The sequence below is a fragment of the Triturus cristatus genome, chromosome 7 (genome assembly GCF_964204655.1).
Source record: "Triturus cristatus chromosome 7, aTriCri1.1, whole genome shotgun sequence".
NCBI lineage: Eukaryota > Metazoa > Chordata > Amphibia > Caudata > Salamandridae > Triturus > Triturus cristatus.
This window is the reverse complement of record NC_140590.1, coordinates 1,147,714,450-1,147,733,242: the sequence shown is the minus strand read 5'-3', so window position 1 is coordinate 1,147,733,242 and position 18,793 is coordinate 1,147,714,450. Positions and strand designations below refer to the sequence as shown.

The 18,793-nt window shown below is 48.7% G+C and overlaps 1 protein-coding gene across 6 annotated transcripts in view; it reads left to right on the top strand.

The window, feature by feature from the left end:
* RGS14 (regulator of G protein signaling 14) overlaps nt 1–18,793 on the top strand; it is a 334,003-nt gene that overhangs the window by 80,208 nt on the left and 235,002 nt on the right. Inside the window, exon 1 of one of the 6 annotated variants that reach the window (XM_085618349.1) lies at nt 15,384–15,401. The exons of the other annotated variants lie outside the window; for them this stretch is intronic. The gene's annotated coding sequence lies outside the window, so the exon portion shown is untranslated. Of the gene's footprint in view, nt 1–15,383; nt 15,402–18,793 lie in introns of those variants that run through there. 6 annotated transcript variants of the gene reach the window in all.

Below are 18,793 nucleotides of genomic sequence, written 5' to 3'. Positions count from 1 at the left end.
AGGCATTGCCCGCCCCAACCAACCCCTACACGAGGCAAATTGTTGAGACACAGGTGGCACCAACATCTCATAGTCTGGGTGATAAACACAGGGGCAGGCAAAATGCAAGATTGGACGCCAAACAGCCAAGGTGCACCTGTACAAATAATGAGGTACCAGTGCCCATCCTCAGATGAGTATAACAAGACACACACTGCCAACTGTGAGTATGAAGAAGGACAATCAGGTCAGGCTGCACAGTGGACACCTGTACAAAATAGCACGTCTATATACATGGTGCCAGGGGACAATGGCACAGAGCACAACCTACGCTGTAGACACTGAGAGTGTCCACGTTTATGATGACACACACCACTGAGGAAAAGGTGCTCCAGGGGACAGTAGTGGCCACGCAACCACATGCTACTGAATGGTAATGACTGCAACACACGCCACCATCCCTGCACTATGCGTATCGCACACTCATGCACATCATGTCACAGGCCACTACATAGGACATGCGCGCTGTAAGGCATGACACATGAGAGACCAACTCCCATGTCTGGAGTCAGCATCAGTGCCAACTGTCATGGAACCCACATGCAGTGCACTTGACAGGGCACAGACAAGGTCCAAAAAGCTGTTACACACCACCCCCACACATGATGCGACAGGCATTGTTCTCGTGGACAAAGCACCAGCCTACATTACCTTGTGAAGGAGTGACCACACACAGACCAGGGAACACATTGCAAGGAGGGGAAGGGTGGCAGGGGCGCAGCGCTATACTGGGGCAAACAGGATCTGCACAGCACCTTTAAACCCTGCCAGTGAATTAATGCTACCGTGCCCTTACAAATGCCGGTGACACACAACAAACGCACATGTACCTACCCCCTTCTGGCTGCTGCATCGCCTGTAAGCGCCTCTCCAGGTCTGGAAAGACCACCGGCAGCACACGCCTGTGGAGGTGGCTCAGACGGCGGCGGCCGCGGTTCTTGTGGCTCTCAGGTGAGTCCCCCAGCAGGAGCCGTGCAATCCTCCGCGTCCAGCACCGGATATCCTGCCAGCGTTTCCTCACCTGGGGCAGGCTCCGCCTCCGACCATCCACACCCCTCACGGCACTGACGGCGGTCAGCCAGATCTGCTCCTTGGCAGTGGCGCCTACCTGTGAGGAAGAACAAGTGACACCACATCAATACACCAGCCACATGTCACAGAGAGACATATGAGAACAAATTAGCTGTTTACAACAAGGCATGTCATGCAGCCAACGCATTGCACCTTTGTCATAGGGACATCATCCCCTGGTGAGGGAAAAAGCTGTACGTGCCATAGTGGGTACACAGGTGGAATGATGGCAATGTCACAATCAGTGATCAAGGCTCTCACTGTGCATCACACCCACCCCTCCTGTCTCAGGGCACTGCTGGGAGGACTCCACACCCACCCATCCTGTCTCAGGGCACTGCTGGGAGGACTCCACACCCACCCCTCCTGTCTCAGGGCACTGCTGGGAGGACTCCACACCCACCCCTCCTGTCTCAGGGCACTGCTGGGAGGACTCCACACCCACCCCTCCTGTCTCAGGGCACTGCTGGGAGGACTCCACACCCACCCCTCCTGTCTCAGGGCACTGCTGGGAGGACTCCACACCCACCCCTCCTGTCTCAGGGCACTGCTGGGAGTGATAGGCACCCACCCCTCCTGTCTCAGGGCACTGCTGGGAGTGATAGGCACACACCCCTCCTGTCTCAGGGCACTGCTGGGAGGACTCCACACCCACCCCTCCTGTCTCAGGGCACTGCTGGGAGGACTCCACACCCACCCCTCCTGTCTCAGGGCACTGCTGGGAGGACTCCACACCCACCCCTCCTGTCTCAGGGCACTGCTGGGAGGACTCCACACCCACCCCTCCTGTCTCAGGGCACTGCTGGGAGGACTCCACACCCACCCCTCCTGGCTCAGGGCACTGCTGGGAATGATAGGCACCCACCCCTCCTGTCTCAGGGCACTGCTGGGAGGACTCCACACCCACCCCTCCTGGCTCAGGGCACTGCTGGGAGGACTCCACACCCACCCCTCCTGGCTCAGGGCACTGCTGGGAGTGATAGGCACCCACCCCTCCTGTCTCAGGGCACTGCTGGGAGGACTCCACACCCACCCCTCCTGTCTCAGGGCACTGCTGGGAGACATCAGGCTTCCCCCCCCCGGGACCCCCCCTACAGTACATGGCAGGTGTGTCACACCAGGACACAATGCCAGAAGTCACAGTCACAACATAGGGACAGTCTGTGCCAGTGGCCTATGCACTCACCTGATACCCTGGTCGCCCATACAGCATGGAGTACTGTGGGAGGATCACATCCAGCAGAGCCATGTTCTCCTCCAGGGTGAATGGCTGTGTCCTCTCCACAGCCCTTGACATGGTTCCAGGGAATCAGTAGCAGCAGCTGGGTCGACGAATGCAAAGATGTGCAGGCAAGTACTCCCTCATGGGACCTGGCTGCCTTATATCTGCCTTTCTGCTCTGTCTCATGCACAGGAGTACAGAGTGATTGGTCACTCACATTTGCATCCTATGTTTCCACCAATCCCTTCAAACCTAGAAGTCTGTGGGTTCTCTATCGGTTTCATTCTCCTGCATGATGTCAGACCCACAAACACATTGCAACAATGTAGAAGAATTCCAACTGACTTCTGCTGTGCACCTTCCAGAACAATTTCGGATTTTGAACTTGGTCTCCATGCCAACCAGCATGCATGTAGGCCTCAATACTTGTCCCCTATGTAATTTGGAGCATCACACACAGGTACGGTGCGTTTCGGGGCCCTAGGGCACCCCAAATGCGTTGCAACGGCCCGTACACGCATGCCTACGTTCACTATCAGTATGGGTGTCCTCGCGTATGCGTATTCGTAGTGGTACGGACCGTACACACGCATCTACGCTCACTATCACTATGGGTCTGCATGCGTATGCGTACTCGTAGTGGTACGGCCCGTACACACGCATGTCCGCTCACTATCACTACGAGTACGTATACGCGTGCAGACCCATAGTGATAGTGAGCGTGGATGCGTGTGTACGGTCCGTACCACTACGAGTACGCATACGCGTGCAGACCCATAGTGATAGTGAACGTAGATGCGTGTGTACGGTCCGTACCACTACGAGTACGCATACGCGTGCAGACCCATAGTGATAGTGAGCGTAGATGCGTGTGTACGGTCCGTACCACTACGAGTACGCATACGCGTGCAGACCCATAGTGATAGTGAGCGTAGATGCGTGTGTACGGCCCGTACCACTACGAGTACGCATACGCGAGGACACACATTGTGACAGGGCCGTACACACGCATCTACGCTCACTATCACTATGGGTCTGCACGCGTATGCGTACTCGTAGTGGTACGGACCGTACAAATGCCTGTACGCTCGCCATCACGATGGGTACACATACGGCAGCACTCCCACAGTGATTTGGGAACGTACACAGGCCCTCTTAGCAGCAGTACGGCGGTTTTTACACATCACAGTGGTGATAGGCGACACACAGGTAGGAATAGGGCGGACATACTTGTCCATGGATGGACATACTTGTCCATGGATGGACATACTTGTCCAGGAATGGACATCAAGGCATCGTCTGTGCATTACTACATGTGTGGGGCACAGGTGTGACAGGCTGTGATGTGGAACATGACTCCTGAGTGGAGAAGGCACCAGATGTATGATGAGATGTGTATAGGTGTACTGTGTGATGGTGCAATGTGTGCCAGCCATGCCCTTGACTCCTTTGACATGTGTGCATGTCGGACTGCACACTTGGGGTAAGCGTCACTGGCATGGCACGGACACCAACACACGGAAGTGTCCCATGATGCCCGGGACAGGGGTTATGACACCTGACTTGTCACTACCCACAGTGCACAATGTGACTATGTCATTTATGTGTGGGGGATTTACATCAGGTTGATGTTGTAGCACCCTCATAAGCTGCAGCCGTAGCAGCAACCAACATGTGTCTGTGTGTAGATTGTCATTGCACACTGTTCCGCACACCATGCCACATGTGGTATCGGATGTGAGGTGCACATGTATGCATGGGACACGGAGTAGCGTGACAAGGCCATGTCTGCATCCTCACAAGGAATGTGTGGTGAGTCATGACGTGCACCTTCATGGCAAGGTGTGTGGGCTGTCCTAGTGTAATGTCATGTGACCTGTGGCTCCAGTGTTCAGCGACCAGTCTCTGCAATCGGCATCCTACTTCTGCTGATGTGTGGGTGTATGTCACTCCTGTCTTGCGTCTGGCTGTTCACTTGCACTGGGACACAGCTATTCCCATGGCGTGGCATGGGGAGGTTCTCAATCTCCGTGTGTAGCTGGGTCTTGGAAGGAGTGCCACCTTGCATCCATACGTGTGCTGGCCATGTAGCACATACCTGACTCCCTATGTAGCATGTGTGTATTGCCAGATTAACATGTGCTCAGTAGACATGAGTTGTTGTCGTGGTGCACTCACTCTTCCTTGTCACTTCCAAATTACTGCAGAGCGCCGCCTCTTGCCCGAATAATTCCAGACTTGGCTGCCATGCAGGAGAATGACAGCATCCGGCTCTACCGCTTCACCCAACCGTTGATTCTGGAGTTGACGGCGAGACTGGCACCACACCTGCAACCGCTGCACAGGTATCCTACGGCACTGACACCCCAGCTGAAGGTAATGGCTGCCCTACATTTTCTTGCCACGGGTACCTTTCAAAATACCATAGCTCATGTTGGTGGCATGTCCCAGAGCATGTTCAGCGGTGTGCTGCATGATTTCTTGGAGGCCATGTTGATTCACCTGGATGACTTCATCAAGTTCCCAACCCCTGAACAGATGACTGAGGTCAAGCGTGGATTCTATGCCCTGGGAGGGATGCCCCATGTCATAGGGTCCATAGATGGGACACGTGTAGCTTTGGTACCACCACACGCACGGGAGGTGGCGTACCGCAATCGGAAGCACTACCACTCCATCAATGCCCTTGTGGTGTGTCTCTCCAACATGGTGATTTCACATGTCTGTGCTCGTTTTCCAGGATCAGCACACGATGCCTACATCATGAGGCGTAGCGGGATGCCTGATATGATGATGCAGCTGCGCAACGAACGGGCATGTGTTGTAGGTGGGTACAGTCTGTCTGTCTTCTATTCTGTATCGCCTACCAGCACAACCGCTTCACCACTTCTAACGATGACCATGTGCTTCCCATGTAGGGGACGCTGGCTATTCCAACATGCCATGGCTGATCACACCTCTCCGCAACCCCATCACGCCGGCACAGCTCCGCTACAACACCGCCCATGGCCGGACAAGGCGAGTGATAGAGAGGACGTTTGGCATGCTGAAGAGCCGATTCCGGTGCCTCCACAAGACCGGCGGTGCACTCCCTTATGCCCCGGCAAAGGTCTGCAAGATCTTCATGGTCTGCTGCATGCTGCACAACATGGCAGTTGAAAGAGCTGTGCCACTCATCCTGAATCAACATGACGAGGACCATCCACCCGTCGAGGACGAAGGGCTTGGCAATGGGGCTAGTGATGTGGAGGATGTGGAGCCGCAAGAGGACATCCGGACTCGGCTCATACGCGACTTCTTTGCTTAGTGGTGAGTACCAGTGTCTGAGTGTGCACGCATTGGTCCCCGTGTGGCATGCGTTGTGATGTGTGTCTCCACCTGCATGTATGGCACGTGACTCAGAGGTGCGTGTGGGTGTGTCACTGGAGTGATGGTGCCAGTGATGGTAGTATTTCCCCAGTCATTATAATGACCTAGCATGTTGTCATCCATACATGTGTCGAGTAAATGCACATGCAAGTGGCTGTGCATTTTTGTGGCTGACTTCTTGTGTGTCTCTCTTCCCCAGGTACCTGCACATGCCGTCTGCTGGTTGCATTGTTGTGGCACTGCTATTCATCATGGACATGACATCGTGGGCTGACTCAGCGTTACAGGCACGGACACGTTTGGAAGTCTCCATGGGGTAAGGGATGCATCTGGGGTGTATTGGGTGTGGCAGTTGTTCACGATGTATGCACACTGCCCCTGTCGATGTGTTGTTCCTCTGCAGCCATGTCGCATCCCCATGGGACACGACATGCAGCTGTGTACACCTGAATAGATGGTCTGCCTGGTTGACAGGCATCAGTGATGGGATAGGGGATTGTGATGATGGCATCAATGTGTGTGACACTGCCCTTGGCCACATACGGTTAGCATTGGCTGGACATGGTGTGGGACTTCGACATCAGCGGATCTATGGTGTATGGCAGGCTCTCCGTGTGCAGCTGTGGGTATTTAGCTGTTAGCCGACGCTTGTGTGCCAGTTCCATGGCGAACACGCATGTGTGCTGCTGAAGGGGGGTGCCAGTGTTGGACCCACATGTTACTCCACATGATGTGTTCATGTGTACTTCGAGTGGCCTCTGCAATCCCGAATACATGTCTAATAAAGGTGTCCCTATGCCTCCAAGGTGCCTCTTCTCAGTCAATGCTGGTGTGTTGCCACGGTGCATCCTGCATGTCTGGCATGGTATTCCCTGATTGTTGCTATGTGTCAATGTGTCGAGTTGCAAGATGCAAGCTGTGTGTGTGGGCTGAGACTGTGTATTGGGCATGATGTCCATGACTGTGTTGGTATTGTGACATGTGCCATCCCCATGCATCCAACGTTGGCCAGGCCCCCATTCTCGGCATCCACCGGACTCCGGCTTGCAGGACATGGTTCTGCCACCTGTGTACACATGCCTGGGTGCCCCCCAGGACACTGGACTGGATCCCTGACCACTGCGCATGACAGTTGCTGTACTCAATGTGTGTATCAGCACGGTTGTTCGGCAACCCCCTCAGCTGGTTGGGCCCATCACGGGTGTGTATGGTGCTCCATGTCTGTCTTGCCTAATACACTGTGACCCATGTGTCCTGTGCCAGACTCAGGCCCCAGGGTGTGGATGGTTGAAGACAAAAGATGACTCAGGCATGTTTTGACTTTACAAGACACATGTTAGTTAATAATGCTACCAGCAGGCATCTACTCATCATAGTGTGATTTATTAGTGGGGGGGGCAAAGTAAGGGTCTTTCCGGGATGTTTGAATCCAAAGTTCAGTAGGGGAGTTGGGGTCCTTGCCATTGGAAATCCTCAGAGTCCATGCCACAGTCTTTGTCAACATTGGTCAGCCAGTGACCAGCAGGGCCATGTGGCAGAGAATGTCTCTTGATGCTGTGATGCTGTTGCTCCAGTGGGCCAGGTGCCAGGCCAGGTGTCCTGGGAGATGGTGATGTAGCAGCCACCCTCACGGTCCTTTCCGTGGACGACCCGGCCTCCTGCGGGGAACCTCACCAGCAGGCCGTGACGACGTCTGGGATGCTCCGTCGGATGTTTCCTCCTCCTCCTCCTGATCCCTCCCTGTGGGTGGTGATGTTCTCCGCCTTCTGGCACAGGGAGGGTCGGCCATGGTGTCGGCCATCCGACGGAGTGTAGCGTGAATCCCCTGGAATGCCGTCACTTGCTCAGCCTGTCTGTCCTCCATCCTCCGGTGGTGTACCAGTAGACAGGCAATTAGCTCCGCATGTTGCTGGGCCTGCTGGGCCTTGATCCCCTCGAGGACGGACACAACCTGGGCCATGCCCGTGGTGTCCTGCCGGTATGAGTCCAGGATGTTACGGACATGGGAAAATACCGGATCCCCAGCCAACTGGTCAGGCTCGCGCCTCCGCCGTCCTCCACTCCCACCACCCCTGCCCACTTGCACCTGGCCTGCACTTGTGGGCACATGTGGTCTCTGGGACCCCTGAGGGGTGGCATTGGCGTTGTCGCCTGCCTCCTCCTGGGTGCCCGGGACACCGTGTCCCTCCTGGCGAGCCTGGCTGCATTGTGGTGTTGGGGCAGGGATCCTGGGTGTCTCCTGGGATGTGGCAGGAGTGGGGGTGGTGGTTGGCACAGTTGTACCTGACGCAGGTGCTGCAGGTGGTTGGACACCAGAGGGGCCAGGTTGGTCGGGGTCGTCCGCAGAGTGGTGAGAGTGGTCGCTGCCGGTGGGATCGGGCTCCTGCAGATCCAGGTCCTGTGAGTGTTCCCCCCCCAGTGTTGGGGTGTGCACCACGACGTTGACCTGTGTATGAGAGAGACAATGTTAATTTTTATCCATGCAACATCCATGTTTCATCATTTTCACAGTTGGCACATTTCCTCTTGGAATTAGGATTTGTCTTGCATTCCACTCACAGTGCACTTGTGCATGGGTGTGTCCCTTGGGCACCACTTTGGCCCCTTTAACTATGTGTGGCACAGTCTTACTTGCTGCGTCAAGTGTGACTGCAGTCAGCAGTGGAGTGGGCAGGTGTGGCGAGCCATGCACTGTACATGTGCACATGGAGTGGATCCACACACGTATATGATCCAGGTAGCTGTCCTTGTGCTCGTGAACAGGTTGTGACATGGCCATGTGTTTTGCCATGGTGAAGAGGGGGGCTTCTGGCACTGGCCACCCTTGTCTACATGCACGCAGTCTACCTGCTGACGAGCAGACATTCACACACGCAACACAGCTGATTGGCTCTCCCTGTGTCTCGCTCCCTCTGTGTCCCCCTCTCCCTCCCTCTCTGTCCCCCTCTCCCTCCATCTCTGTCCCCCTCTCCCTCCCTCTCTGTCCCCCTCTCCCTCCATCTCTGTCCCCCTCTCCCTCCCTCTCTGTCCCCCTCTCCCTCCCTCCGTGTGTCAGCCTCCTTCCTCTGTCAGTCTCCCTCCCTCTCTGTCCCCCTCTCCCTCCATCTCTGTCCCCCTCTCCCTCCATCTCTGTCCCCCTCTCCCTCCCTCTCTGTCCCCCTCTCCCTCCATCTCTGTCCCCCTCTCCCTCCATCTCTGTCCCCCTCTCCCTCCCTCTCTGTCCCCCTCTCCCTCCCTCTCAGTCCCCCTCTCCCTCCCTCCGTGTGTCAGCCTCCTCTCTCTGTCCGTCTCCCTCCCTCTCTGTCCCCCTCTCCCTCCATCTCTGTCCCCCTCTCCCTCCATCTCTGTCCCCCTCTACCTCCCTCTCTGTCCTCCTCTCCCTCCATCTCTGTCCCCCTCTCCCTCCATGTCTGTCCCCCTCTCCCTCCCTCTCTGTCCCCCTCTCCCTCCCTCTCAGTCCCCCTCTCCCTCCCTCCGTGTGTCAGCCTCCTCCCTCTGTCCGTCTCCCTCCCTCTCTGTCCCCCTCTCCCTCCCTCCGTGTGTCACCCTCTGTCACCTCTGCCCAGCTTCCTGGGCACACACTGTTAGCAGATCTTTGAGTGGCCCTTGGATTGTTGATGTGAGTTTGTTTCTGATCTCCAGGCACCCATTGGGTGTAGTGTCTGTGTCTGTGCGCTGCTGCTGTGGTGGTGTGTGCTGCCACTCGTTCACAATGTTGGCTGTTCATTAGCTGCTGTCATGTGCAAAACAGTGCCTTCACCCCCATGTGTTGATGCAAGGCGTCCGCCATTTGCTGGCAAGTCATTCCTGTGTTGGGACACACTGTTTGTCTGGCTGTGACCTAGGCCATATGGGTAGAGTGAATTGTTGTCTGCTTCTGAGTTGCACTATGTGCTTTTTTGGGCCCAGCCTGCCGCCATCCGGGTTACCGTGTCATGTGTTGTTGTCTTCTGTGGCCTGTGACTTGACATTGTCCAGCTGGGTGCATGGGGCATGGTGGCAGCAGTGGCATGTGCGTGCTCATGGAGTGTGGTTGAGTCATGCGATGGCTTGTGGTGGTTGCGTGCCTGTTGGTGATTTTGGTTGTGGATGCCGTTCCCCCCTTGTGAGGTGCGTTGTTTGTGTACTCACCCGGGTCTCGGAGTCCTTCTAATCCTTCGACTGCCTCCACCGGCAGTATGGCCATCACCCTCTCCTCCCAGGGATGGTAGTGTACGGGTCTGCGGGAGGGCCCTCCTCCGGTGGCGTTGGCCTGGTCGTGTTCATCCTGCCTCTTGGCTCGGACCCTCCTCCGCAGATCGTACCACCTGTTCTGGCATTCCTGCTTGGTCCGTCTGGTGTCCGCAACAGCATTCACAGCATCGACGATGGTCTGCCACATGGCAGTTTTTGCTGCCAGGCTGGTGCTTCTGACCAATGTTCCAAAGATCTGTGGCTCGACTCTGAGGATTTGATCAACAAGGACCTCCAATTCTCGGTTACTGAACTTTGGATTCTTGGTGGTGGGCATGGTGAGGGGTGTGGGTGGGGATGGTGGGGGGGGTGTGTGGATGTTGGGGGGTGTGTGGATGGTTGTGTGTGTGTGTGAATGTGATGAGGGGGTGTTTGTGAGGGTGGTTGTGTGAAGGTGTGCAAGTGTAAGATGTGGTGTAGCTTGTAGTGTGGTTCTGTGGTGTCTGGCAGCAGTGAGTCTGTTGCAAAGGCTCATGGTTTGTGTGTGTGGGCCCTTTTTATTGGTCCATTGGTGGGTGTGGCTGTGTTTGAATCTTGGGTGGGTTGGTTATAAGGAGTGGTGGTGTATTTGGCCTCTGTTTGTTTTTGGCAGTTGCAGGTCAGTGAATGTGTTGTTTTAGTGGTTGTTGGATATGTTTAGTGGCTTTGTGTCATTCGAATGGTGTATTCTTGTGTTGTTTTGTTTTGTCCTGGTTGTGTACGTGCGTTTTGAGCGTGTGTACGGTGTGTACATGGGCCATTTGGTTGTACGGTGCTGTCCTTGTGTGTGGGTTGGTACGACTCGTACATGCGGTGGTGATGTTGGGGCCTGGGGTGCGCTCCGTACTTAGGAGGTTGTGTTGGGGGTAGGACCGGAACGTACTGGGGTGGGGGTAGGACTGGAACGTACTGGGGTGTACATTGACGATGGTACGACACGTACTGTGGTGGGGGTAGGACTGGAACGTACTGGGGTGTACATAGACGGTGGTACGACACGTACTGGGGTGGGGGTAGGACTGGAACGTACTGGGGTGTAGCTACACGGGGGTATGACACGTACTGGGGTGGGGGTACGACTGGAACGTACTGGGGTGTAGGTACACGGGGGGTATGACACGTACTGGGGTGGGGGTACGACTGGAACGTACTGGGGTGTAGGTACACGGGGGGTATGACATGTACTGGGGTGGGGGTAGGACTGGAACGTACTGGGGTGTAGGTACACGGGGGTATGACACGTACTGGGGTGGGGGTGGGGCTCGAACGTACTGGGGTGTACATAGACGGTGGTACGACACGTACTGGGGTGGGGGTACGACTGGAACGTACTGGGGTGTAGGTACACGGGGGGTATGACACGTACTGGGGTGGGGGTACGACTGGAACGTACTGGGGTGTAGGTACTCGGGGGGTATGACACGTACTGGGGTAGGACTGGAACGTACTGGGGTGTACATTGACGATGGTACGACACGTACTGGGGTGGGGGTAGGACTGGAACGTACTGGGGTGTACATAGACGGTGGTACGACACGTACTGGGGTGGGGGTACGACTGGAACGTACTGGGGTGTAGGTACACGGGGGTATGACACGTACTGGGGTGGGGGTAGGACTGGAACGTACTGGGGTGTAGGTACACGGGGGTATGACGCGTACTGGGGTGGGGGTACGACTGGAACGTACTGGGGTGTAGGTACACGGGGGGTATGACACGTACTGGGGTGGGGGTACGACTGGAACGTACTGGGGTGTAGGTACACGGGGGTATGACACGTACTGGGGTGGGGGTGGGGCTCGAACGTACTGGGGTGTACATAGACGGTGGTACGACACGTACTGGGGTGGGGGTACGACGGGAACGTACTGGGGTGTAGGTACACGGGGGGTATGACACGTACTGGGGTGGGGGTGGGGCTCGAACGTACTGGGGTGTACATAGACGGTGGTACGACACGTACTGGGGTGGGGGTAGGACTGGAACGTACTGGGGTGTACATTGACGATGGTACGACACGTACTGGGGTGGGGGTAGGACTGGAACGTACTGGGGTGTACATAGACGGTGGTACGACACGTACTGGGGTGGGGGTACGACTGGAACGTACTGGGGTGTAGGTACACGGGGGTATGACACGTACTGGGGTGGGGGTAGGACTGGAACGTACTGGGGTGTAGGTACACGGGGGTATGACGCGTACTGGGGTGGGGGTACGACTGGAACGTACTGGGGTGTAGGTACACGGGGGGTATGACACGTACTGGGGTGGGGGTACGACTGGAACGTACTGGGGTGTAGGTACACGGGGGTATGACACGTACTGGGGTGGGGGTGGGGCTCGAACGTACTGGGGTGTACATAGACGGTGGTACGACACGTACTGGGGTGGGGGTACGACGGGAACGTACTGGGGTGTAGGTACACGGGGGGTATGACACGTACTGGGGTGGGGGTGGGGCTCGAACGTACTGGGGTGTACATAGACGGTGGTACGACACGTACTGGGGTGGGGGTACGACTGGAACGTACTGGGGTGTACATTGACGGTGGTACGACACGTACTGGGGTGGGGGTAGGACTGGAACGTACTGGGGTGTACATAGACGGTGGTACGACACGTACTGGGGTGGGGGTAGGACTGGAACGTACTGGGGTGTAGGTACACAGGGGTATGACACGTACTGGGGTGGGGGTACGACTGGAACGTACTGGGGTGTAGGTACACGGGGGGTATGACACGTACTGGGGTGGGGGTACGACTGGAACGTACTGGGGTGTAGGTACACGGGGGGTATGACACGTACTGGGGTGGGGGTGGGGCTCGAACGTACTGGGGTGTACATAGACGGTGGTACAACACGTACTGGGGTGGGGGTAGGACTGGAACGTACTGGGGTGTACATAGACGGTGGTACGACACGTACTGGGGTGGGGGTACGACTGGAACGTACTGGGGTGTAGGTACACGGGGGGGTATGACACGTACTGGGGTGGGGGTGGGGCTCGAATGTACTGGGGTGTACATAGACGGTGGTACGACACGTACTGGGGTGGGGGTACGACTGGAACGTACTGGGGTGTACATTGACGGTGGTACGACACGTACTGGGGTGGGGGTAGGACTGGAACGTACTGGGGTGTACATAGACGGTGGGACGACACGTACTGGGGTGTGGGTACACGGGGGTATGACACGTACAGGTGTGGGGGTAGGACTCGGACGTACTGGGGTGTACCTAGACGGGTGGGGGTGTACATACACGGGGGGTACGTGTCGGACGTACGGGGGCTGGGGGGAGTGTTGGGCGCGTATGCAGGCACATGTCTCCATGGTTGCTGTAGGAGTTCGGTGCGGACGGTGTTTTTTCCATACGGTTGTGAGTTCGGACGCACGGGATGGATCGTGATTCCTCGGTCGGACTTGACTTTTCACGTTTGTACGGTAAATCGTCCGAGGACGTATCGGACCCATTTTCCGACCCGAGGACGTGTGGGGAAATGTTCCCAATGCGGTTCGTATGGACTTTTTACCATGCGAATCGTGATTGCCAGTTCGTACGGCACTTGTACAATTCGTAGGGTAAAAAGACCGGATACGAGTCGCACGGGGGAATTTTTTACCGGATCGTGATCGGCACCCAAGTATAGGCTTTCAATTCACACACTCTCACAAAAGGTTAGGTTTCTAGCAAAATTAGCAAAGAGAAATGCCCCCGGCTTCCGCCTCAGGGGAAAACAAGTAATCAAATACATCAGGTTTTAAGCGTTCCGCAGGGTTGGTTTAGATCTGAAGATGGGGTTCCTTGCAGATGTGACAACTTTTCTGCCCAAGACATTATGCATTTCTTATTATTCTGTCCATTGTACCTAGAGGCCAGGAAAAGGTTTATCCGGCCTATTTTGAGAAAGGAGGCTTTTGCCCAGGTAAAACCAGCATTATTATTTTTGCAATTAATGGAATCACCAACAACTATGTTTTGTGTGGCTAGCTTTTTAGTTGCCTGTATTAGATCAAGGAAATCAAGATTGACCGCTTTGGAAGAGATCAATTAGTTTTTATACTGGGAATCACCGGGGAATCGTATTTATTTTTTTAATATGTATATGATGGATTGTTTTTCTTTTTTATCTGTGTAAAATGTATTGTACACTTTTATGATTTTAATTCATCGAATAAAGTGGTTTTGATTGATTGATTGAATAGTAAATTAATTAAGTTCAGTGGCCAGCACTTATCTTAATTAAATATAGACTGGAGTGGGAATAGTAAATTAATTAAGTTCTGTGTCCAGCACCTACTCTAATTAAATATAGGTTGGAGTGAGAATAGTAAATTTATTAAGTTCAGTGTCCAGCACTTATCTTAATTAAATATAGACTGGAGTGGGAATAGTAAATTAATTAAGTGTCCAGCACCTACCCTAATTAAATATAGATTGGAGTGGGAATAGTAAATTAATTAAGTTCAGTGTCCAGCACCTACCCTAATTAAATATATTTTGGAGTGAGAATAGTAAATTAATTCAGTTCAGTCTGTAGTGGGAGTAGTACATTAATTAAGTTTGTTAAATAGCAATTATTATAATTAAATATAGAGTTGAATAGGAACAGTTAAATTACTTTGTTTTAATTTACAATAAATCTGTAGATTTTAGTTTTGGTTGGATAAAATATAGAAGTTATATCAGAATGCAAATTGCAAATTTTTGTATAAAATAGTAGAAAGGAAAATAATATTTGTTTTATAGTTGTTGGAATGTATATTAATTATAGAGAAAATATTGTTTATTATTACGCATATTATAATAATTAAATCATTGAAATAAACATGTAATAAAATAATTAATATTTAACATGTGTATTGTAATAATTGTTTTATAATGGATATATATTTTGGTAATGTATATTTTGGACATTAATATATGAACAGACAAAATAATTAAAATATATATATTTTTTTATAGCTGTTTAATATTTTTAATTTTATATTGTGTACTCTCAATATTTTTAGACTTTATTTGAATTTATAAGAAATTGTATGTTTTGAAATATATGATTAATATATTTTAATTATTAATATTAGATAATTAATATTGAAAATGTTTACATTTTAGAAAAGTTATTTTTATTTTTAGTTTTGGTATGTTGTAGATACAATATGTTAATTATATCATGTTCATACATTTTTTCTGGTAATATATACATTTTTATTATATTAGTAAATATATTTTTTTTATTATATTTATTATACGTTAAATAATTTTCACATATATAAAAAAAATAGGTATTATTTTTGAGTATTTTATTCTAATGTTTTACTAATTTTTAAAGTAATGTGTAATGTTAAATAAATAGTTAGGGCATTTATTGGTATTTTTTTTAGTTATGTTTGTTTGGGTCTTTTATTTTGTAACCGCTCGCTGTTGTTTTGGGTTATTTTGGTAGAATCCAGGTCGCGGTCGGGAGCTGTTTCGCGTTTGAGAAGGTAAGAGTTATTTTCTTTATTATTAAATAGTTTTAAGTGTTTTGTGGAAGTAGTAATGTTGTAATAAGTGTGTATGGATTGATGTTTTAGAAGTTAGGGTGTTTGTAATAGTTTGTATACGGTTTGATAATTTATGTTGTGTTCCGTGTTTGCGGCTTTGTTAGTGTTTTGTTATTTAGGTGTGTTAAAGTTTTATAATCTTTGAATAATGTTTGTAGTGATGTTTTTAGGTGCATTATGTGTGTTTGTGTGTGGGTGGGAATGTTTGTTTCTCTTTTGTAGGTTTTACGGAGAAGATATTTTCGTCTCTTTCAAACACAGTTTTTTTTTTTAAGGAAGTGTGTATTAGTTGTGTTTACTAATATTTATTTTACTCTTCCTTTATTGTTCGGGTTTCCAGGAGCGGTTATTTATCTTTTTAATATTTTTCGGGATTTTTATGGTTAATGGATTGTCGTTTTTTGGCGTAGACGTTTTTTTCGAAAAACAGTTGTATTTTTCCATTTTATTTGGATTCATTTTTGATACCTATGGATTTTGAACTACCTGGATTTATTTGGAAGGAATGTTATTATCCTATTGGAGCAACTAGACAGGTAAGTTCATTTAAATATTTTAATTGTGGGTGGGCAAATCTTATATATTTAATATTGTTGTTGTGTACTTGTTTTGTTTAATTATGTTGTCTAAATATATGTAGATATAAATTATTTATATATTTTAGACCACATAATTAAATATGTGATATAATAAAGTGGTTTCTTTATGTTGTGATAGTTGTTTTAGTAGAATTGTGGGTTAATATTTTTGAAAGGGTTTAGAAGAGAGTTTGAGCTATTATATTTAAGTACTCAAGTCCTCTTGTGGATGGGTATAGCTGTACCTGTTGTTGTAGGTAATTATACATTTGAGTAGTTTGTCTAGATTGTTTTGGTTTTAATTGTAGGACAGATTGTTGCATTCTTAATTCTTGGAAACTTTGTTCCTTTTGTATGGCAATTAGTAGTTTTTGTAGTGTTGGAGTTGTTCTCCCAGTAGAAGTTAGGAATGCATTATGCCAGCCCTCGACTGCGTTGTTAGCTTTGGCTTGTTGGTTGAGTGTACTTACATATACATTCCACCAAGGTATTTGGAACTTTGGCTGATGTCTATGGCCTGATCTGTGTAGTCTCTCCACCCAGGTATCCTCAAAATAATCTAAGAGGGGAGATAACTTTACTTCATTTTGCTTGTAGAATGGACTTTCTAATAAAAGATTGTAATGTTCTGCAACATCTGTGGTTGGTACATAAGCTAGGGCTGTTAGAAGTTTTATTTGATGTGCAAAAGTTATGTTTGTGGCATATTCTACACTTAGTGAAGATTTTTGTAAATGTCTCCATATACATTGGTTTAGATGGAAGTAACATCCTTGGATAGATGTATGGGGGGTACAGTTTTAGAATGCAATTTATCATGGCTTGCTCAAAGTCTATGATAATTCTTTCAGGGGAAAAATCATTTGATTCTTGTTTTAGTTTTCCTAGCATTTCATTATATGTTGTGTTTTGTTTGTTAGGTAATAGTGCATAAATTAAAGGTATGGAAGTGTTGTGATATTGACCGTGTATTGTGTAAAGCTGGTAGAATGGTTTTGGGCATATTGTAAAGGTGCCATCCATCATCCATGTTTGGCATTGTTGGAGTTTAGTTATATTGTTTGCAGTAGCAAACATTATGATTCTTTTTTCTGTACTTTTGTTATCAAAAAAAATAAAAGGTTCATTATTGTGGGTGATAGTTAATTCTGGTGGAATGATGATATCTTGAAAAGTTTTAGGGGATGGTATTGTTGTTGTGGTTGATTTTTTGGTCCTAGCAATTGTTCTTTTTATAGAAGCAATTGATGGTAATTGGCCTCTTGCTTCTTTGGGCACTCTAGGTAATAGTTCTTTTAGGATTACACTTGTAGCAGTTTGTGAACCAGTGCTTAATTCTTTTATATTTTCAAGGGTTGATCTGACTTCTATTTCAGAGAGATTGGGTGGATGGTTATGCTCTCTAGTATAAAGTACAGTTGTTTCTCTTGTTGTTGCTCGTCCGTAGCATTTGTTAGAATAATATTTAGAACACTTCCAGTTCACTTTTCGTTCCGTCTGCTTTTCTTGGGTGTATGTGTAACCCATGTAACACAATAGGAATTTTCCTTTCTGCGATGTTATAAATTGGGCTTCTTCTGTCATTGTGATGTGTTAGAAATCTGGAAAAAATGTATATGAAAATATATGCAATAGTACTTTATATATTTCAATGAAAATAGCAAAAAACAAACTTTTTTATATATACTTACCAAGTGTTTTTGGTTGTATTTGAATGAAGATGTTCTTTGTAGACAAAATGTTGTTTAGTTGATGTAGTCTCTGAAAGTTAAAGAACATATATTGTTTTGGTTGTTTTAGTTTTTTTAAGTGGGGTGGTATTGCTGTTTGGTATAGACTATAAGTGTTAATTTATACAGGTTTTTAAAAACTTAAAAAAGAGAACATGGATTTGTTTTGGGGTTTAGGATGTTTTGGGGTTTGAGTAGGATTTAATTAATATTTTAGAAAGTATTTTGATAGTATACTTACTTTTTTAGTGAGTCCTTTCTGGCAATGTTCAATCTTTTCTTTAGCTGTTTAGAGTAATATCTGTAGTGGAAACATAAAGAGATGGAATATATAAGTTAGTTATTTATTTGAGTAAAGATAAATTAGTGTTTTAGTTTAATTTGGCAGTTTAGTTAGAAAAGGTAATTTACTTACGTTTTTAGAATAGTAGTAGGATGTAGGTTTCTTCTGTTTAGCAGAGTTTCTTCTTCGTTCAATGCTTTGGTTTAAGGCACAGTAGAAGACTTGTTTTAATTGGTTTATATAGTGGTTTTAAATTGTTTCTTGAATGTTATTGGTTGCTTTCTGTATGTGGCCTTTCTATTGGATGTTTTGAATTTTTTTTATTTAATTGGTTTCCTTTTATGGAAAATGCTAAGTAAGAGTATATTTAGTTTTAAAGGAGGAGAGTTTTAAATAATTGTATAGAAAAAGATTGTTTATAATGTGTTTTAATTTTTTTGAATGTGTTCGAAATGCCTATGTGATAATTATTTCTGTGTTTTTTTATTATGTTGTTAAATATTTATATAGTTATAAATGTTATGTTTATGTTTAAGTAGAATATAATTGGAAAATGTATGTTTTAGGAAAATATTGTATATATGTTGTTTAAAGTATTGGTTTTATTAGTATTAGAATTGTCGATATATTTTAAAAAAACGATATTATTGTTGTTTATATTTTGGTTATCGATATTTGTTACATGTGTTATATTTATTTATTTATGTCGATATTTAGTATTGCGATATTGATGTGTGCGAT